Below are 23933 nucleotides of genomic sequence, written 5' to 3'. Positions count from 1 at the left end.
GTTGGATAAGATTGTGTTCTCCTTGGCTTTACATGTTACTTCAGCAACAAATTCTCTGCTACAAAGAACCCCTGAGAGTCTATTGTTTTGCAAATGAATTTTACAAGTCGTAGGGCAGGGTGGGGCTGATAAGCACAGCCTTGTGGTTTGTCAAACCCCAAAACCCCAAAATGAACCTGTGTGGTCTGGCTGCATTTAACAGTAGCCTTTGTGTGGTCTAGTCACCTCACCAGGCAAATATTGTGGAGATGTCTTATTTTACTTATTTTAAATATTTTATTTATTTGAGAGAGAGAGAGAGACAGAACAAGAGTGGGGAGAGGAGCAGAAGAAGAGGGAGAAACGGACTCCCTGAGCTGGAGCCCAACATAGGGCTCAATCACCAGGACCCTGAGCTCATGACCTGAGTCCAAGCTAGATACTTAACTGACTGAGCCACCCAGGTGCCCCGTTGCATGGATATTTTACAAAAGTGTGTCCCGTTGCAGTAGTATCCCAATCACTTAGAGAGTAGCCCTCAAACACTGCCACTTGCAAAATGCGTGAGGGGTGCTTGCCTTCTTCCTATCTGCTTATATAGAAACAGAAACTATTATTCCAACTAGGAAATAAAACCAGAACACTGGATCCTATAAACGAGGGAAGTGTGTCCAGTCATAAACCCAAAAGAGCCTTGTGTCAGCTGGATGTCCATAACAGAGCTTTCCAGCCTAAAGTAACTGAACTGCATAAATCCCAAACTCATCTGCTTTTTGGGACTTTCCGTGGCATCCGTTTGAGTTACACCCTGAAGGACAGCTTTTTGGAACACTAGCTTCTACTCGAGAGAACGTTTCTATGGTCTTATCAAAAGGCAAATGTGTGTATCTTTTTCAGGAGAAGGCTGAGCTCTACCCATGTCAGATATAAAATCTAAAGATACAGAACATGGTTGAAAGTTCTGAAAGTAGTTTAGGGGTCTAAGTGTGGAGGTGATTTGGGTTATAACAACAATGATGAAATACAGCAGATTTACTGCCATCATTTATGGAATATATATGGACATCATACTCATCTTTGTTGAATTTGTGGAGGCAAACATGTTTTCTTTATTTTACTTTACTTGAAGATAATAGTCACAACCAGACATTGTTTTCAGATAGTAAAGTCACCCCCTCCCAAAACAAACAAGCAAGCAAACAAACAAAAACAACTAATGATGAGGGAAATATTCGAAGCCAGAAGTTGGCATGCTACATCATCTCTTGGACCAAATCTATCCCATCAACTGTCTTTGTAAATGAAATCACATGACAGCAAGCTTGCCCCCTTTTGTTTATTAATGTCTATCCCTACTTTGTGATACAGTAGCCAAATTGAGTCTACAGTTTCAGGAGAGACCATATATCCCTTAAACCCCACAACACCTTTTCTTTTCCCCGCCCATGGGACTATACTCAGTTCTAAGAAGAAATGACCTGTCCATCCATCAGAAGACATGGCAGGAATTTCAATGTATGTTAGTAACTGGAAAAAAAAAAAAAAGTCTAATGGCAGCGTCCTGCAGGAGTCCATCTCTGTGACATGGTGGAGAAGGCAAAGCCGTGAGACCATAAACAGATCAGCGGTTTCCAGAGGTTAGTGGGAAGGGAGGGATGAATGGGCAGAACACAAGGGACCTACAGGGCAGCAAGAATCCTGGATCCTGGGCATCAGACTGTAAAGATGGGGACCTGTCACTGTACCTTTTTCCAAACCCACAGAATGCTCATCAAGAGCTAACCTTACCTTAAGTATGCACGCTCCATGATTATGATGTGTCACTATAGGTTCATCCTCATAGCAAGTGTCCCACTCTGATGGGGACGTTGATAAAGGGAAGGCTGTGCACATGGGCATGAAGTATGGGCAGCAGGTCTATGGGAAATATCTGTACTTCCCATTCAGTTTGAGCTGGAAACATAAAACAGCATAAAAATCTTAACTCTTAAAAAATGAAGGTGGAAATGAAAAATATGCATTCGTGGAAAATGGATTAATTGGCCCAAAGACCTCAAGTAATGACGGGATGAAGCAGATGGACAAGACACAGTGAATGCCCATATTAATAGGACAGATTTAAACTCAGTATATCAATAATTAAATCTAATACAAAGAGACGTTGTGCTCCATGTTAAAGAAAACAGATGTCAGACTCTGGGAAGTTGCATTTGGAGTAGATGCCCTCAAAGTTGTGTCCCATGTGACACTGTCTTGTATGATCTGGTCCGCTCACACCTTGATCAAGAGATAGAATGAGGGGTCACCTCCCTGGCTCTGTTGGCGGAATGGGCAACTCTTGATCTTAGGGTCATGAATTTGAGCTCCCGTTGGGTGTAGAGATTACCTTTTTTCCAGGATTTTACTTTTTTATTGACAGAGGGGCAGAGAGAGAGGGAGAGAAAGAATCTTGAGCTCTGACCTCACCAATTGTGAAGTCCCAGGTGGGGCTCAATCTCACAACTCTGAGACCATGACCTGAGCCAAAATCAAGAGTCGCATGCTTGACCAACTGAGCCATTCAGGTGCCCCTAGAAATTACTTCAATATAGAAATAACTGAGAGATACAATCAGATTCTACCCACCCTTCTGAACCCAGGCAGAGTTTTCAGGGTAGGAGTGACACCTTGTGCTATCTGTGGCCAAGTCTTAAAGGACCATGAGGCTCTTAGGTGCTCCCCTGCACTGATGTAATTGGACCTTGAGCCTCCTCATGCAAAAAAGCATGAATGCCCATGCTGTGGGGCAACCATGTCTCATGGAGAGGTCATGTGAAGGATCTCCTCATGTGTAGGCCATTGCAGCGTAGGATCCAAACATGTGAATGAATAAACCTCCCAATTACCCCAGATCCATCTCTCTGGACACATGCCCCCCTCCACCCCCTGGCTTCCTGACACAAGTCTCGGTATCCTATCACACTGTGCCCCACGTGGGCTCATTGCTACAGAAAACTCAAGCATTTGGGGTCATTTGTTACGCAACTGTGATAGCTCCAACATAACCTGTGTCTCTTCCTGGAGGCATTCTTAAAACACAGACTGGTTAAAGGAAAAGAATAAAAAAGTATTTCTAACACTAAAAAAATAGAGCTGGGATAGCCATATCAATTTCAAGCAGAACAGACTTTAAGAAAAATTGTAGTCGGGGATTCTGTAATGATCAAATAGCCACGTTTTCTAAAAACTATAGCCATTCCCAAACCATGAGTACCTGAACAGGACAGAGATACAAACTGACCACATGGAACACAATTAGCGGTGGCTGTAAACATGCATGTAAAATACTTCTTTACGCCTCTGCTTTCATTTCTCTTGGATAAAGACATCGAAGCTGCAGTTGATGGTAGCTCTGTGTTTCATGCTTTGAGGAACCTCTAAATTCTTTTCCACGTCATTCCCACCAGCTGCCTACAACATTTCCAGTTCCTCCACACCGTCCCCAACACGTTGTTATTGTCTAGGGTTTTGCTGTACTTTTTGTTTTTCTTTTAAATACTAGGCATCCTAATGGGTATGACATGGTGTCTCCTTGTGATTTGGACTTCCATTATCCCGGTGGCCAGAGGTGTTGAGCATCCTTTCAGGCCCTGATGAGCTATTTCTATCTCTTCTTTAGAGAGATGTCTATGGAAGCAACCCATTGTCCATTGAGAGATGTACTGATGCCTCTACGTGCAGTGGAATGCTACCCAGCCTTCAAAAGGAAGGGCATTTGGACACATGCTAAAACATGGATGAGACTTGAAAGCATTATGTTAAATGAAATAATGTAGTTAGAAACGAACAGATACTGTGTGATTTCACTTAGAGATCACATCCACAGAGACAGAAAGTAGATGGTGGGCACCAGGGGCGTGGACTGGGGATGGAAGTTACTGTGGGATGGGGACATACCTTTTGGGAAGGTGACAAAGTCCTACAGACAGATGGGTGGGAGCAACCTGAAAATGCTTCATTCTACTTCACAATATACTTTAAAAGTGGGTAAAGTGGCAAATTTTATGTTATGCACATCTTAACACAATTAAGGGACGCCTGGATGGCTCAGTTGGTTGAGCGTCTGACTCTTGACTTTGGCTCAGGTCACGATCTTAGGGTCCTGGGATCAAGACCCACGTTGGGTGGGGGAGGTCTCTACTCAGCGGGGAGTCTTCTACTCCTTCCCCTGTCTTGTACTCTTGCTCTTTCTCAAATACATGAATAAAATCTTAAAAATATATATAAATATCAAATATAGTAGCACAGATTTTTGGTGGTAGACTGTAGGCATCCTACAGAAGAAAGGGCAGTCATTGGTGAGGTGACCATGCTCTCTAGCATGCATGAAAGACTCCGTTTCTTAATCGGTGGTACAGGGGGTGTTCACTCGGCAATAATTCCATCAACCAAACAATGTGTATTTGTGTGCTTTACCACAGAGATCTGAACTTGCATGAGAAAGTTTTCAAAATGTATGTAGATAATATTATCCTTTAAATTTATATCTCACACATATTCGTAAATATGTATGAATATATACATATCCATACATATATACACATATGTACCGCCCCACACACATATATATATAATTTAAACATCTATAAGTATATGCAGATAGAAATACCTAAAGAACCCAGAAATGTGAACTGTATATTTTAAATTAATATACATAAGTTTACATATCAACAAAACAAATTCTAAAATACAATGGATATTAATATGTTAATATTAATTAAATTGATATTAATTTCCTTTTAACTGGGTTGAAAATTAGTTTCTCAATACTGATATGTAGTAAATTAACACAACTCTTGTGCCATAGAGCAATGCAGATTTGTTCTTACAATCCTGGAGGTCCGAGTCTAACATCTCGGTTTTGACAGGGCTGTGTTCTTTCCAGGGGTTTCCGGGAGGCATCCATCCCTTGGATTTTAGCTCAGTTCATGGCCTCAGTTCATGCATGGCCTCTTCCTCATCTCAGTCCAGCATCTTCTGTTCTCTGATTCCCTACAATGAACCCTGATATTCCCACTTTCCTTCTCTAAGCATGTCTATGGTTATATTGGATCCACTCAGATAATCCAAGATAATCTACCTATCCCCAGATCCTTCACTTCATGTCACCTGAAAAGTTAAAAAAAGAAAAAAATAAGATGCTAAAATATTCACATCTTCTGTGAATGAGGGCAAAGATGTGTTTGGAAAGATGGGCTCATCACATTGGAATGGAAAGGTCATGAGCGACCTCCTTTCCTCCCTCATCCCATCTTTGTGATGTGGTTTCTACCACAACTGCAAAAGCCTTCAGCAATGTCTGTTGCCCTAAGAGTATAATAACCTGACCTCAAAAAAACACTTGCCTTCTGACAGTCCTTAACCATGTCCACATTTAATGTGTTCAGGTTCAGAGAGATGAATGAGCTCCAGGAACTTTGAATTTCACTGTACTCCAAATCATTCCCATTATAAAATCCTATTTCTCCATGTTTTATTTTTTTTTTCTTATTTCTCTAACTCCTAACCACGTTTCTCATGGGATTAAACGTAGTTGGACAAAACTGCCCATTGCTTGTCTTAGATTACTGAATGAAGAACAGATTTGGGGGAAAAAATAGAAAGCCCACATGTTCCTCAAAACTGGGAGTTCATTTGGGATGTGTGTGGACATATGTGTAATTTGGACTAACCTTGTAATACTTAATCATTCTCTAATGTCAGTTTCTTCACTACCCACCAATCGTTACTCTCAGATGAAGCCGGCAGATGGTGAGTCCATATGCCGTGTATTAAAAATACGCTCTCAGAGCCATTGCTTTTAAATATAAGACCATTTCTGGTGTGTGTTTCTTTTAACTTTTTTGGGTCATGGTTAAAGTTATGATAAGACTGAGAGCAAGACAGAATCAGCAAGAAAAGATGTATCTTCCCGGCCATTTTGGGACCCCACCTGAAATTCTTTGGACCTAGCCAACAGTCTTCAGGCACTTTTGCTGTATAGGAAAGGATCATTTCTTCTCTCTCCTGTACATGCCCTGAGGCGTGAACTTGAGGATCCAGAGGAATCGCTGGAAGTGGGTGAGTTCCAGGCAGACAGATGTCTCTGGCTGGCTCGTAGGACTGGGATCCTGTCTGTGGCCAGCTCTATAGCTATGGAGAAGGAAAGACTAAAACAGAAGAGGAGATCCAGCTATTTGATATCTTACAGACCAGCCATCAAGAACAACAAAACATCTCACAGCATATGCATCCAGTTACAAATGATTTTGCACACCTGCTCTCTTCCTGGCATTGTGGAAATAAGGATAGAGACCCTGCTATTAAGGATCTCTTGGATTCATTTGCTTTATTGCATTTTTTTCTGCTATTCATCACTCCACTTGAGTAGAGTTTATGCAAGGCTCCTTGACCTCTACATTGGTAAATCCAGTAGAATCTTTCTGGTTCCTCTTGGCTTCTTGGTCAATATTTCACACTCCCATCTCCTCCTAGGAACTGGGAGCATCTGCTTCCTTCATCTTCAAAGACAGCAATCTCCTGATTTTTCTCTGGTCTCCAGATCTCTGCTCCCCCATGTGTTTTGAAGTTGCTTCCTGTGCTACCCATCCATCAGGGTTCTCTTCCATCCAAAATGCAGCTCCCAAGTCTGCTGCTTCTGATGTCTTCTCAGTGCCTCTTTTCTCTTGTGTCTTCACTGGAAAGCTCCAGTATGTCCAGCAAGGGGTAAGGAGGATGTTAGCCTCTCACTCAGATTACAGATAACCATAAACTACTCACTCAGCATGACTTATCTTTCCTCCAGATCACCTGTCATGGTTGTAATTTTATGTTTCTTTGCTTCCTGACCAGTGTCTGCTACACTACTCCACTATGAGCTTCATGAAGGCAACAGAATGTGTTCATCATGCTTATCTTGGATCCCTTATAATGTTGTGCACCAGACTCAAAGACATTGCTTGATGAATGATTTGTTAGGGGCACCTGGGTGGCCTGGTCAGTGAAGCATCCAACTCTTGGTTTAGACTCAAGTCATGATCTCAATGTTGTGAGGTTGAGCCCACGTGTGCTCCATGTTCAGCATGAAATCTCCTGGAGAGTCCCTCTCCTTCTGCCCCTCCTGCTTGTTCTCTGTCTCTAATAAATAAATAAAATAAATATTTAAATTTTTTTAAATGAGTTGCTACTATAGTTTCTATTTCATAGAGCCTCATGTAAGAAATTAGTTGCTTGACTGGTCAGCTTTTTTATTTAAAATTAAGAGTCATGGTGGAGAAGAACCTATAAACAAAACCAGCAAATTCATGGTCATGGTGCAGTGTAGGATGCATGTATAGTGTGTAAATGGGCCACAGGTGTTGGGACAGCATGTGGGTTTCTTACCCCAAGCAAGTCTGCAGTTCTCTACAGACACCAACCAACTGGCTGTCCTGCAGTTCAACTCATTTCTGATACTATCTACCTAGAGTTAGTGCAGACACCACAGGTCAAGAGCTCAGTCCTACAAGACTGCCCCCACTTCAGGTACCAGTCAAAACTAGTGGTATTGACAGTTCTGTCCAATCTGATACAAATTAGGGTTCCCACAACTCCTTCCTGGGTTTTGATAATTATCATAGTGGCTCAGAGAACTCAGGAAAACACTTTACTTATTGCCCATGTGTTACACGGGATATTACAAAGAGTACAAATGAACTGTCAGATGAAAAGGTGGATAGGATGAGTTTGGGAGTTTGGGGCACACCATCACTCCAGCATCTGGATGTGTTCACCATCCCAGAAGCTCGGCGAACCCCTTCATTTGAGGCATAGTTGGAGATTCCACCATGTGTGATTGATTAAATCATTGGCCATTGGCACACTTGATTGAATCACTGGCCATTGGCGATTTGATCAGCCTCCAGCCGCACTCTCTAGAGGTCATGGTCAGGGGTTCATGCTGCAAGTTCCAACCCTCTAATCACATGGTTGGCTCCTCTGGTGACCAGCCCTTATCCAGAAGGGATCTATGGGTCCGCTAGCGTCACCTCACTGACATAAACTTAGATCTATTTGAAAGGGACTTGATGTGAAAAGCACAAGATGTTCCTCTCACCTCCAACACTCAGGAAATTATAAAGGTTTTATGAGCTCTGTCTCAGGAACCAGCGTGCTCTCTCTCTCTCTCTCTCTCTCTCTCTATATATATATATATATATATATATATATATATATATATTTAAGATTTATTTACTTCAGAGAGAGAGCAGGGTGGAGGGACAGAAGACAATACCAAGCAGACCCTCCACGGAGCACAGAGCCCAAAGCAGTTCTTGGTCTCACAACCTTGAGATCATGACCTGAGCCCAAACCAGGAGTCAGACATTTAACCATCTGAGCCACTGAGGCACCCCTATATTCCTTATTATATCATACTATCATGCATAGCAATTCCACCCGTGACAAGAAAACTCAAGGACGAAAGAGTGCTAGATCAGGAGGTACGAGTATGCATCCTTTTGTAAGCCATCGCCAACATACCTTCCAAAGCAACTGTACCTTTTTGCCTTCCCACCAGCCACAAATGAGAGTTCCTGTTGCTCCATACTCTCATTCAGAAAATATTTCTATTTATGTATATGATGATTATTTAGGCAAGGTCCTTTGGTGTTGTATGCTACGTTTTATGTACCAAATATCCTACTCATGGCTAAGAGATCAGGATGGATGGAATCAGTACAAGCTCACATGGTCTTCATGTTGCCCTTATTCATTTTCATGTCATCCTTATTCACGGCTGGCCCATCTCCTCATTGCAATTAACCCCTGAACAACATGGGTGTGAACTCTGCAGTATGTGGATTTTTTTCTCAATAAATACAATACACTTTTGTAAATGCATTTTCTTTATGATTTTTTAAACATTTTCTTTTGTCACTGACTTTACTGTAAGAATACAGATGGAAGACAGACAAGATACAAGATGTGTGTTAATTGACTGTTTATGTCATCAACCAATTGTAGTTAAATTTGGGGGAAGTCAAAATTTATATGTGGATTTCCACTGCTCCACGGTCAGTGGCCTGTTTTTCAGGGGTCAAGTGTACTTACATCTGAGATAATAACACCTTTGACTTCTTGATGCCTCTCAAAGCTACTTAGACAAGTGTCCTAACTCACTTACCAAGGGAGTACTTGAACCACAGAAACCCAACTGGACTAGTGCTTCTTCTTGAGTCACAGGATGTCAAAGACATCTGTTGTCTCAGGCATTTGGCCAATACCGTGAAATTACACATTTGGAAAATTCCATTATACTCCTCATTATAAGTTCATCCTCTCCATACAGAGCAAAAATGATAAACAGAAGGGGTGCCTGGCTGGGTCAGTTGGAAGTGCGTGTGACTCTTGATAGGGTCATGAGATTGAACCCCACACTAGGTGTAGAGATGACTTCACAAAAAGAAAAAAATATAGACATATACAAGTCCATAGTTTATAAAGACCTACAAGTAGGCAGTATCTCCTTTGACATTACTATCCTTGACTGGACTGACATTGTTAATGTGCCATCCTCAAACATGAGATGGTTTATAATGTAACAAATCAACCAAATGCAAAAAAATTAAAATTGATAAAAATGCATATGGTACCCATGAGTTGGAAAATATTTATAGAGAGGAGAGATGTTTAAGTATTATCTAAGCAAACTTGAATTAAATGTAATCACTACAGAAATATATGTTACTACCTGAAACTAAAAACACACTGCAAATCACTGAATCAATCCCTTTTTATAACAAATTTCAAACAATACATTTATACTTGTATTAAAAATTATAAAATTTAAATCAAAATATATTTAGAATTGTGATGATTTGTCATGTGTTTAATTATTTGGGGCACTACAAAAGGTACATTTAAAAATCTAATTTTTCAAAAATAAATTAAATTAAAATCTAATTGTTCAAGAAATACATCATAGCTATTTTCACTTGATGCATAATGATATCTGGATGAGTAAACTTTTAAACACAACATTTCTTTCAGTTTTATTTATGAGGTTGAAATGATGGGAAAATGTGAGAATCAATATCTCCTTTAGGTTGTGTGGTGTATGAAGTAATTGTCATTCATTATCTATTTCATAATTTTACAGACATTTTGCACTTTCTTGTAATTCCTTTTAGCTTTGCTGCTTTGTTTGGTCATATTTTGGTTTACTCCCTTCGGCATTGAAATGGTGTTCTAGTTCTTAGATACACACATTTGCACATATTTTATGAAATACAAAGGGAGCATTTATTCTTTCAATTTGTGTGGACTTATAATAATACAAAGAAATATAATGGAGAGCACTTTGGCCCCACTGCTATTTCTTAGCACAGTATAAATTAGTTTTTGAGTGCAACAGAATGTTCCTCCAAATCCAGTAAGAGGTACCTTTTTCTTACAATTTCACAAGCTGGGTCTTATGACAAAATCAGTTGCTTTGCTTGAAAGGAATGATGGCTTGTATTCCAAAAAGAAGCAAACTGAAAATTACGGACTGTTTCCTGGAACAAAGCAAAATTACACAAGATATTTTTTTTTATGTTGTGGAATTTATTTATCTGCAAGAATTTTATCATCATTCTTTCTCTCTGAGCAATGAAAGAATAAAATAAATCTATTTTCGCATGTATTATTGCTTGCATGTCAGCAATAAAGATTAACTATTTGCTGGACAATCTGCTATACTTTATTTTTGAGTGATGCCTTTGAATTAAAAAAAATAATTTACATAGAGAAAACTGGCAAAATAGAGGAATTTGTTAAGAAGCAATTTCCCTTTATACTAAGTGATTTTAATAACAAAGTAAGTATCATGTAAACTTACGTTGTTTTAACAACTAAATTTCAGTTCAAAAAATGTATCTAGAATGTTGGTTTCATAAAACAGAATAAAGAAAAACATAGTTGAAAATGCAAACAAGAATGAAGAAGCAAAAAATAGGAAGACATTTTTTACACCACTGACACCAAAAGAGCCATAAAGAACTGGTGATTTTAAGTTTCTCATGCCCATGTGCAAACAGAATAAAAACGAGCATGGTGGTCCCTGCATTAGCAGGTGCAGAGGTCTGTCTTGGGTATGCACTTGCGTAAACTACACTACTCGCTTATCCACTAAAGTCTAGTCCACATGTTAATTGTGAAGGCATCTCGCCCATGTTTAATGTCTGCAATAATATTAACTGTAGATCAAGCCACTTATTCTAAAGTGACGGGAATTCATATATCGCTTGAAAAGATGTAAAGCAAAAACTGATATTTCACTGAGAAAGAATAAATTCTGACTAAAGAGTATAACCTCCACTATTCCAGCCTCCAGTCCTGTCCTACAGATTTCAGGTTTGCTTGCTTCCATAAATTGCACAAGCCAGTTCCTTGAAATTCAAGAGATAGATAGATAGATGATACATAGATAGGTAAATGATGATGATTGGTAGATACATACATAGGTAGATACATAGATATTAAAAATAGATGATAGCGGGACGCCTGGGTGGCTCAGTGGGTTAAAGCCTCTGCCTTCGGCTCAGGTCATGATCCCAGGGTCCTGGGATCGAGCCCCATATCAGGCTTTCTGCTCATCAGGGAGCCTGCTTCTTCCTCTCTTTGCCTACCTGTGATCTCTGTCTGTCAAATAAATAAATAAATAAAATCTTTAAAAAAAATAGATGATAGACCTCTATAGATATGTAGACATGCAAAGATAAATAACAAATAAATGATGGACAGATAGACCTATTGATACATAGATATGGATAGGTATAGATAGATGACAGATGAGATAGATATGAAAGGTATGCTAGATGGATGGATAGATATGAGGGATTGATAGGTACATAAAATGATAGATGATAGATATGACGGATGGACGCAGAGGTTAATAGAAGATAGATATGATGGACGGATGGAGATGGATAGATGATAGATAGATATGATGGATGGATGGATGGATGGATAAATAGAGATATAGATGATAGATAGATATGGTGGATGAATAGATAGATGATAGATATGATGGATGGATGGATGGATGGATAAATAGAGATATAGATGATAGATAGATATGGTGGATGGATAGATAGATGATAGATATGATGGATAGATGGATGGATAAATAGAGATATAGATGATAGATAGATATGGTGGATGAATAGTTAGATGATAGATAACTAGATATGATGGATAGATGGATGGATGGATAAATAGATATGGTGGATGGATAGATAGATGATAGATATGATGGATAGATGGATGGATGGATAAATAGAGATGTAGATGATAGTTAGATAGATAGATAGATAGATAGATATGGTGAATGGATAGATAGATGATAGATAAATAGATATGATGGATAGATAGATAGATAGACAGATATGGTGAATGGATAGATAGATGATAGATAGATAGATAGATAGATAGATAGATAGATAGATAAATAGACAGATATGGTGGATGGATAGATAGATGATAGATAAATAGATATGATGGATAGATAGATAGATAGATAGATAGACAGATATGGTGGATGGATAGATAGATGATAGATAGATATGATGGATAGATGGATGGATGGATAAATAGAGAGAGAGATAGGATGGATAGATGGATGGATTGATAGATTAGATGATAGAAAGATAGATGATAGATACATGATAGACAGATATGATGGATGGATGGATAGATAGATATGGATGGATGGATAGATAGATGATAGATAGATATGATGGATAGATGGATGGATAGATAGATAGATAGATAGATAGATAGATAGATAGATATGGTGGATGGATAGATAGATGATAGATAAATAGATAGGATGGAAAGGTGGATGGATTGATAGATTAGATGATAGAAAGATAGATGATAGATGATAGACAGATATGATGGATGGATGGATAGATAGATATGGATGGATGGATGGATGGATGTATAGATAGATTAGATGATAGACAGACAAATGATGATAGATAGATGATAGATGTGACAATTACATAGATACATCCTACTGGTTCTGTTTCTCTGGAGAGAATGCTGAGTGGTAAAGGCGGGACTAATTGATCCCACATATCCCTAGAGACAAGGCTGCTTCTATGACCTGGAGCACACAGTGTCTCGTGTGCTTCAGTCCTGATGCTGTCAGATCAAGTGGACAAGCAAGTGGGTGCTGAAAATTACCCGACTCGGGCAGAGGCACCAAGGGTTCTGATCCCTCAGGATGCTACAGCATCAGGGAACCCCACAGTGGAAAGACCATGAGGACAAGCTGTGGGCACAGGGGTCATGCCTATCTTCCCAAAGCAATTATCAGGACGAGGATTTATAACTATATGTGCTCTCCTCTGGGGCTGTGTGTGTGTGTGTGTCTGTGTGCACTTGCCACCCAGTCTGTTTTATGTAAAATATACTGTGGTCAGTTATCACCTTATGACTTGACTTATCATCCATTAAAATGGGGTTAAGGAATAAAAAATATTAAAAAAAAAAATTTAATGGGGTTAAGAAGAGAGAGTGCCCAGCCTACAATGGTGCAGAGTCTAATGGATGAAGGGGTCCCGTGTTTAAGGTAAAGTGAGACCCTTCTGTGTCCACACGTGTGCTGCATGGGTTGTGTGCCCTCCCCTCCCTGACTTGTTTTCAGCCAGAGTTCTGGAGGAAATCTATGTGCTCACAGTGATTTGCTCTCCTTCAAACCCCGCAGGGAGATGCCTGGTAAAGGCCCTCCATGAGCATTTTCAGTCCGTCTGTGCTGGTGTACTAGCTCAAGGAGGTCCTGTGCACCATGGCCGGAGTGCGAGGGTCAGTCCCACCTCAGCAGCCATGGACCAGGCACCTGTGATGGTCCAACAAGAACTCTGAGCTTGGATGTTTTAGCCATAGCCTCCCATATGCCTTCTTCTTCTTCCCATGCTTCTTCCTGTGCTTCCTTCGATGGTGAGACATCAAATTCCCCCACCCTGAAAGCTGGGCTGCTGAAAACATCTAACAGCGAATTCAATCCCATCCACTGAGCTCTAGGTGGTGGGATTTGTTTTTGTCTTGGTGATATCTCATCCTGGGTGTTTTCTTGAAAACTGGTTCTGCTTCAGAGTACCATGCTGTAGTCAAGCCACTTAAACACACTGTCTTTTCCTCAGGTAGTTGGAGATGGGCTCATTCACCCAGGAGGAATGAGAGAGAGAATGAGCACATCTTTACGAGAACAGGAGCCCCCTCCGAATGTTCAAACACACAGGAACACATGGCGGGGAAGAGATGAAGAGTAGTGACAGGTAAAAGTGTTTACGTGCAGGAAAGACGCAACCTTTCTGGGCTTGGCTACGGAAAGCAGAGTCAGGGACAAAGGAGGAAGAGAGGCCTCTGCAAAATTATACAAAGAGCACGCTTCTGTGCAGGATGGATCTCTGTCTCCCAATACACGGGGAACACAACAATGTCACAGAGCTCTTATGACAATGCCCCCAGGTTTAGAAGCATCAGGTTTTCTTACAGGACCATATATTATCATTACTACTCTTTTCTCTTTGCTTTCAAAACACTACCTGCCTCTCCCTGCTATTTTTGTGCAGATGTTTTTAAAAAATGGAAATGATCCCTAAAATGATATAACATTCTGGACTCTATTTCTAACTGAATTTACATGTCCTCCTGGTGATTCCCAGTGATTGTTATACTTTGGAAGTTTATAAGATGTTGCTTTACTTGAACGTGGTCGATTTGTTGGCAAATATCATTCTCAGTCTTTGGGTTTTTCCAGCAATTGGGTTAGGGGTTCTCTGATGCTCAAAGAAATGGGGTTCGTTTTGATGCTTTCAATTATAAGTTGCAGAGAATGAGGGCTAAGGGCTGTGGCTAAAAAGGTCTGGCCCCTTGCCTCAACTCAGAATATCTTTCTGTGTCATCCCTCCTTCCAGGCCCCAGGAGGCACAGTTTAGACTTCCCACGGAAGCATGACCACCTGTGCATTTCTGTGTCTGCCCAAAGCAACCTTCTGTGGTTGCTTATAAGCATTCTTCTTGGAAGCCATTAGTGATGAACTTCCTGCGTGCTAACCTTCATCCCAATGACAGAAATGACAAGATGCTTCCTTCTAAAGTCAAATTAAGGACTTAATTTGTGTGCCATGTTGAATAGAACCCCTTCTCTAAAATCTGCATCAACAGGGGACCTCAGAATGTAAGCTTAGTTGGAAATAGTGTGTTTTTAGGTGTAATTCCATTATGGACTCCTACAAAATGATTGATGTCCGTCCACCCATGAGGAAGGATATTGGGACCCAGGGCAAAGACCACAAGAGCCATAAGAACGATGGTCCAGTGACAGTGGAGGCAGAGGCCAGGCATGGCTCAGGCCAACAAAAGTAGGAGGCTGTTCAGGAAGGACTCTACATCAGAACATCCAGAAGGAACCAACCTGGCCCACCTTGACTGGAGACTTCTGGTGCTTGGAGCTCTAACAGAATAAATATCCATGGGTTCGTCACAGTGTTAGTTGAGATTTCCACCATCACCTGTGACATTCACAATTTTCAAGCACATTCATCCCCTCAGGTGACATTCTGACAGCATTTTCTAGAGCAGCAAAACAGAACTGAGGACAGAAAGGCAAGCTCTCATCAAGGGCAGAGCCTCACCTGGGTGGACCTCTCCCTGAAGCTCTATTCTGCCCAAACAGCTAGAAAAAATGAAGTCAGGCCAAGCTCCTAGGTACACAGCACTCTGGTAACTCACCTTCTAACCCATTCTGTCACACAGTTCAAGCCTCAGCCCCGTCCCTGGCAAGACTGTGAAATGCTTCTGCGTCTGTGTTGGAAGTAAACCAAAAAAAAGGAAAATTGAAAAGAAACAACATAATGGAGATGTGCTTAAAGCAAATTAAGAATTAATTGGGATCAGAGGCCACATTTCACTGATCTCATCCAATGGGTATGTGTTCACTTTAGTTCTCATTACCTTCAAGAATACCGAAATGTATACAATTTTAAAGTACGGACAGATGGAAATATTACATTCAAAATATTTCAATAATATTTTGAAATGCTGAAATGAGCAAGGCTGTCGAAAGCCTGGCACCACCTTTCCCAAAACATGTCCCTTGGAACTGGAATTAATAGGAACCGTATTTAAAAACAAAAACAGTAAGAACCATGGACACAGTGGATGGAAGACACTCACAGATACAAACACACGCAGACACATGTAGATTCTCCTCATTCTTGTAAAGTTAATAGGAACATTTAATCCATAAGGAGGTGCAATATGTACGTAGGGGAGCATAGTCAAAGGATTTTACTGAGTTTTTTTTTTTCTTCCTGACTATTCTAAGCATGAAACTCAGCAGCAATACGTGAATTTTAATGCATTCTCCTAGCCACGTGTATATACAACTTCCAGAGAATGAGGGCTTTTCTTTGGCATTATTCTTTTTTTTTTTTCCTCTTAAAAATAACCTTCTTTACAACACCTAGTAGGGACACAATCCATTAATTCATACATTCACTAAATATGTATTTCAAATCACCCTTCCTGAATGGAACCAAGCTCGGTCCCCCGCTTTCGTCCAGTCTCCTGCATCACCACCAGCTTGGTGTGCAAACACCACCCGATTCTATCCAACCCACATTGTCCTTTGCTCGGTCCTCAAGTCAGCCTTCCTTTCTTCTCTCACCTGACACCACACTCTTCCTCTCCAAACCGACATCGCCATTGCAACGTGCATTCGATACTGATTCTGCAACATCTTACTTTTTTCTTGCAAAGTAGTAGCAACACTGTTCACCAGCAGAGACTGTGGGTAACAAGGAGACACTTTCTAACAATATGCACGTGGACACCGTGTCTACTGGAGGGACTCATGAAGTACCTGTTCTTCAACATCACGGGTGACATTGCTGGTACATATGAAGCTCAAAATAAATACCCTTTAAAATCCCCCCAAATTAGATCCCTGCATCAATGCCATTCTACCATCTTCAAAATTTATGTGACGAAAATGATCTAGACACTGTTACTATTTGAACAACTAGTGTTTCTCCTATACCACATACACCGATTGTCCTTTCGAAACAAAAAGCGCAAAGTCGTAACGACACATCACCTAATTTGCCATTGCTAGGTAATTGTGTTGCATTAAGTATCGATTTAAACAAAGAACAGCTGGGCAGATAACTAAAGATTTTAATAAGCCTTTCAAACAATGGCTCAACAATAAAACGTTACGAAAAACTTGCAGAATGGTAGGACGGATTAAAAATTCAATATCCCATCTTCTTTCTTTGCGCTGATAGACTAGTCCTGATTTCTACCATTTGAAAGAGTACTTTGGTAAAAAAGAATCCTGAGTCAAATGGGGTATTTAACTGGGCTCCATGGACACACAAATGTGCCATTTAACCAGATTTCAAGTATTCCAGGCACAAACTGAACAGAGAAGCACTCTGATTTTTTACCCCCACATTTGGTTCAATGTATTGCTAATCAAGACTCATTATTCTGCTCTCAATTTAAATGATTATACATACACTCTGACTGTTCCTATTTAAGAATAATCACGCCTGATTTATATGTAAGGAGAAAGAGATTGTTCTGGTGGAATTGTTGGTGCTCGAATTTTAACTCCAAAGAATAAAGGGCAGAATGTGAAGAACTGCCCCGAATCTCACCCCACCCCCCATCCTTGGATGAATCCTAGATGTTTCCTCATTCTGTTTTCTTGGCCTCACGGAAGTTCGCGATGCCCGGACACGTACAGTGACATCTCCCTGATGTGTGAACTTGCAGAGAATCTTAAGGCCATTCAGTCTCACGATAATAATACCCACTGTTGTAATTATGGTTTTCCAGCTACCGCTTACCGAACTCTAATTCTCACTCAGTAGATCTGAAGAAGGGCTTCATAATTTTGCATCTCTAACAAGCTCCCATGTGACGCTGAGGCTGCTTGCTGGTCCGCGGACCACACGTGGAGCCACAAGGCCCTCCAGGACGTGCATTGGTGAAATCTTGCTGCACTATTCACCCAAAGCTCTTGATTCTAGGTCGGTGTAGGTGATACACAAGATTACCCTGAGTGAAATCCATAGACACATCTTTGAGATACAGAAGAGGCTGCCTGGAATCTTGCATGAATATCATTTCACAGACCCCGAACTGTCATTTTTCTAAGAGGGTGAGCTGCTCTTTTATTTGAAGGTTACAGTGGAAAGGAACAGTGAACTCTGGCAATGCATGAATAAAAAACACTACGGAAAGGCAGGACGTTGAGACTTTCTGGCCCTAGAGAGGAGCATTAATTACAAAATTAGCCTGTGTTTGGAAGAGCTGCAACTCTTGCTGGTTATTCCCTAGAGGGTTAAATAGGTCTGTAAAAACACGAGCTTGAGTCTTGCTGAGCCTAGAGTGTGGTGCTTTCTCTGATCGGTACCAGCACACCTTTCTCACACGTCCTGTCCCGGGGGCTCAGGTGCACAGCACTATTGGACTCCAAAGTTGATAAAACAAGTACATTATTAATTAAAATTATAAAATTATAGATCTATAGCATAATGAGTATATTGCTTATGTATTAGTGAATATAGGTGCATGTTATAATACATAGTATAGGCATTATAAATCTTTTATAAATTATTAATTAGTGTATAGTATGCTAATATAGTTATATATTAATAATTAATAATTATATTTTGTATTATACTTTTGGAAACAATATACTCATCATATTATAGATCTATTATTTTAGAGGAGCTACAGAACATTTCTGTCCAAACACATCGTTCAAAAAGACACCACTGATCTAGAGGATCAAGAGTATTTATGGCCCTTATTGATGTCTCACTAGCTTTAGCCCTCAGACATAAGCAGAAATACACACACCCACACCCACACACCCAGATCGGTTTCGGCAAATGTTCACAACCAAATGTAGATTATCAGGCAAGAGTAAGGGCTTGGAATCACTGCAGAATAATTCTGCAAACAAAATATAAATGAATTATTTTCATTCAAGAAGCAAAGAGACCTTGAATCTAGTGAGTTCCAGGTGTAGTTAGTCTCATGAGATAGTTATTCAAATCTTCACTCGCACAGAACAGTAAATTTTTAATGGAAATTAGGAGAAAAAAGGGTCTCAGGGGACTTGTGTTTTTCGGACTCAGTTCATTAGAAACACGAGTATGATCTGCCTTGCTAAACTTTCGCGTTTCAGATTTTTTTCCCTAAAATGCAAATTTTTGATTTGAGTTTTTATTTTAAAACCTGCACGTGGATGTGTATAGCAGCTTTATTCATCAGACCCCAAACTCGGATGCCACCGAGATGCTCTTTAGTAGGTGAATGGGTGAGTCAACTGTGGTCCACCCAGAGGCGAGAATATTACTCAACAGTAGAAAGAAATGAGCTGCCAAGCTATAAAACGTCATGGAGAAAACTTAAATACACAGTACTAAGTGGCAAAATCCAATACGAAAATGCTACATCCTGGGGTGCCTGGGTGGCTCAGTCAGTTAAGTGTCTGTCTGCCTTCAGCACAGGTCACGATCTTGGGGTCGTGGGATCAAGCCCCGCATCGGGCTCCGTGTTCAGCAGGGAGACTGCTTCTCCCTCTCCCTCTGCCTCTGCCTATGCCTCTCCCCCTACTCCTGCTCTTTTTCTGTCTCAAAAAAGAGAAACAAAAAATAAAGTATGTTTAAAAAGAAAAGAAAATGCGACATCCTGTAGGATTCCAACTCCATGACATGTCTGGAGACAAGAAAGCTCAGTGGTTGCCAGGAGATGTGGGACGGATAAACAGGCAGAGCTCAGAGGATTTTTAGGGCAGAGAAGCGACTCTATGTCATGCTGTAAAGATGTACACTGGCCATTCTACATTGGTGCAAACCCACAAATAGTCAGCACCAGGACGGAACCCTAATGTAAACTCTAGGTCTGGACCATCATGATGTGTCAGGTAGATCCACTGACCTTAACACATGCACCATGTGGTGGGGACGTCGGTAACCGGAGAAATTCTGCTTATGATGTGGGGTTGGGGGCATCTGGGAAATCTCTGTACCTTCTGCTCAACGCTGCTGTCAACGGAAAACCACTCTGAAACATAAAGTCAATTTTTTGAAATGGGCTGAAAATGTTATTGTTTTAAGTTTCAACATTCTTCTTTACCGCAAGAATTTAAGAGGAGGAAAATGATCTGTTTATATGAACCCAAGGATTCACTATTTCTGTTTTTCTTCATTTCTGACATTCCAGATTTTCCTCTATTATTATGCCTCTTTCCTCTGTAGAATTTCTTTATTTCTTTTTTAAAAAAGTAGATCTTGGTGACAAGTTATCTCACTTTTTTCTCAAACTGAAATGTCTTTACTTTGGCTTCCTTCCTAAAGGGCATTTCTTCCCCCTGCATACAGACTCGACTTTGTGTGCTTTTCCTTCAGAAATGTAAAAAAAAAAGTTCTTCCAGTTTTTTTTTTTTTTTTTTTCCTTTATGATTGTTTTCTATTGTGGTAAGAACACTTAAATTGAAGATTGGTTCTCTTCACCAACTTTTGACTCAAGTATGGGCAGAGCTTCGCAGCACATCTGTGAAAATTACTCCTGTTGCATAACGGAAACTTTAATCCTACAGAATCACACTCCCCACTGCCCCCCTAACCCCAGTCCCCGGCAACCACCATCCTATGGTGCACGTATCTGAGTCTGACTATTTCAGTGGACTCACAAAAGTAAAATCACATAGGATTCTCCAAGCAGCATACACACGAGGCCAACAGGTATCTCAAAATCACGTTTCGTTAGGAAAATGCCAATCAAAACCACAATGTAGTATGACCTCACTTCTTTTAGGATGGTTGTTATTTAAAAAACAATGTGTTGGGGGGGTACCTGGGTGGCTCAGTGGGTTGAGCCTCTGCCTTTGGCTCGGGTCATGCTCCCAGGGTCCTGAGATCGACCCCCATGTTGGTCTCTCTGCAAAGTGGGGAAGCTGCTTCCCCCTCTGCCTGCTGTTCCCTCTGCTTGTGCTCTCTCTGTCAAACAAATACATAAAATATTTAAAAATAAATAAAAATAGGACCCCCGTATATCCAGCGATCCTTCCTCTGGGTATTTAGAGAATTGAAGTCAAGACCTCCACGGGATTGTCGGGATTTCCGTATTCGCTGGAGCAGTATTCAAAATCGTCAAGGTGGTGGGAACAACCCAGGTGTCCCGGGACAGATTGATGGATGAAGAAAGTGTGGTACGTCCATACCAGGGCGTCATAGTCAGCCGGGACAAAGCAGGAAATCCTGCGGTCCGTGAGAACCCAAACCTTCACGATGTGATCCTACCCGAAATAAGCAATCACAGAGAGTCTTCATGTTTTTCGAGGAAAAGTGGGCTTTGGTTCCAGTCATTAATCTCCGAGTATCATGTGTTGTTTCTCTCTACTTCCAACATTGCTTTGCTTTCCTCTGATATTTAGCAAAATTGGATTAAAGTCCTTTTTCAATTATTGCTTTATCCTGTATAGAATTTGCTGGCTTTGGGCTATGTCTTTCATTAAAATTCGGACATGTACCAGTATTCTTTCTTTTCTTCCCTTTCCTCTACCTCCTCCTCCGTCTCCTCCTCATCTTCCTCCTATTCTTTTGTTTCATCTTCTGTGTCTCCTCCTCCTCCTCTGTTTCTTCTAATTCTAATTCTAAACTTCCTCTTCCTTCTACCAATTTCTCTCTTCTCTCCTTCCAGAACTTAAAGGAAAAGAGCCACAGACCAGCTGGTATCATCCTGCACATTCATTTGTCTCTGCCTCTTTCTTTTTTCCTCTCCGTTGTTCCGATCGGCTGATTTGTATGCATGGATCCCAGGGTCATTGTGTCTTCCCTCTGTGTCTTCCATCACGTCAATGAGCTTCTCCAGCTGCATGAGTTGAGGGTTTAGTAGTGCTCCCTCCCAAAGTTTGCTGTCAGTTCTGTTTTGCTGGATTTACTTCTTAGCCGTGACTTCCATCTTTCCCATTATTTCCAGAATATTCACCTTTATTTCTTGGGATGGGGTTTTACTAGTTGCTTTAAAAACCTGGTCTTGGGACACCTGAATGGCTCCGTGGTTAAGCATCTGCCATCAGCTCAGGTCATGATCTCAAAGTCCTGGGATCGAGCCCCATATTGGGTTCCCAGCTTGGCGGGAAGTCTGCTTCTCCCTCTGACCCCCTTCCTTGTTCTCACTCTCTGTCTCTCAAATAAAGAATAAAACATTAAAAAAAAAAAAAAAAAGCTTTGTCATGATTTCCAACTTCTGGGTCCCCTTGGAGTTGGCGTGTGTTGACTGCCGTACCTCTAGAGAGTTGTTCAGATTATCCATATACTCTCATACGTGAAGTACTTTCGGGTTAAACCTTGGGACGTTTTAATATTCCCTGTGATACACAAGATCCCATTAAAACATCCTGGGGTTTTTTGGGGTTTTTCTTTTTCAATTTTTTTTTTTTTTTCATTTTTATTTCTTAGCTTTGCCAGGTGCTCCACATGGTTCATTTCAGATCAGACATTCTAACCTGCCTTTCTGGGCTACGGTCCCCGTTGAAGTTTGCTATTTCAGTCTGTCCCACGCAGTTACCTCCAAACAGCCAGTCTGCTCTCTGGACGGTAGCTTATACCCACACTTCCCACATCCTTTGACTATGTGGATGTCCATCAATTCCACATGGGCAGACCTCGGTTCCAGCCATGGTGTCAACACACAGGGTTCAAGGCTCTCTTACCCACGCTTCTTCTACTTGACTTTGCCCCCCGCCTGCAGCTCCCAGGAGCTCCCTTTCCTGGCCCCAGGGCTGGCCCTGAACTCTGCTGCCCACTTTGCATGACTAGGTATTTCGTGGACAGACTGCCAAGGGAGAAGAGCTTGGGAACGTGGCTGCAGCTCTAGCCCTCGTGGCTGTTGCCAAAGCTGTATTACTAGATCTCGCTGGAGGGAAGCCGGGAGAGAGCTGCAAGCTACCCTCTGCGGGGGCCCCTCCTCCTCCTGATCCTTTGATGCAACAGAGACGTGTTCTCGCTGCCTTTTCTGTCCAGATGTGCTGCCTCATTCCCAGTCTGCCTGGATGCCAGCCAGGAGCAAAGGTGGGAAAACCAACAGTGGCCCACTGGTGTATGGCTTCTCCTTGGGTCTTGCCTTGCCTGTCCCGTCGGTATGTTATTCTCCACTTTTAGGAGTCACCTTCATGCCGTTGCTTTATGTATTCTGTGGAACGCTCAGTTGTCCTCAGAGCCAGCATCAGGGGACGGTGTCTTTACGCCATCTTGTTCAGTCCTGATGTCCTGCCCCGTGATCATACATCACATTCGCTTTTTCCGTAGTGGACCCCAAAGGGGCTTGGAAAGGCTGCACCCATCAGATATGGTGTTAAGCCTTCATTGACAAGGATTGCCTTATTCAAACTCTATGTGGAGGTACCTCTTGCTTGGTGAGACCCTTAAATCCTAATGAGGAATCCTGGGAATGAACGTGCGTTAAATATTCCCTTCACGGGTAGCAAGAGGGAGGACTTGGTGGGATGATCAGATTTGCAAAGGGAGAGGCGAGCCCTCCCCTCCTACACACACACATGCAATAGCCCCAAGGGCTTTAATCGAGCACAAGCGAAGGTCTTCCTCCAACACGTGCCCACGCCTTGGACATGGGAGCCTGCAGCCACAGCCTCCCACGACTTTGCCGTTGAACATATCCAAGAGGCATATATATTTAAACATCCCGATCTGTCTCTTTCAATTTCATGCTGGCCCCTGACGTTTTGGAGGGGGAGAAAAAAAGAAAAAAAAAAAAAAAGAAAGGAAAAAAGACTTTGGCAAAGACATTTTTGATACCTATTATTCAAAGGACCCAACGAAGACAAACCCTCAGCCACCAGCAGGAGGGGAGACATCTGTGTCC

The sequence above is a fragment of the Mustela erminea genome, chromosome X (genome assembly GCF_009829155.1).
Source record: "Mustela erminea isolate mMusErm1 chromosome X, mMusErm1.Pri, whole genome shotgun sequence".
Classification (NCBI taxonomy): domain Eukaryota; kingdom Metazoa; phylum Chordata; class Mammalia; order Carnivora; family Mustelidae; genus Mustela; species Mustela erminea.
Note: the sequence above shows the minus strand (reverse complement) of the source record.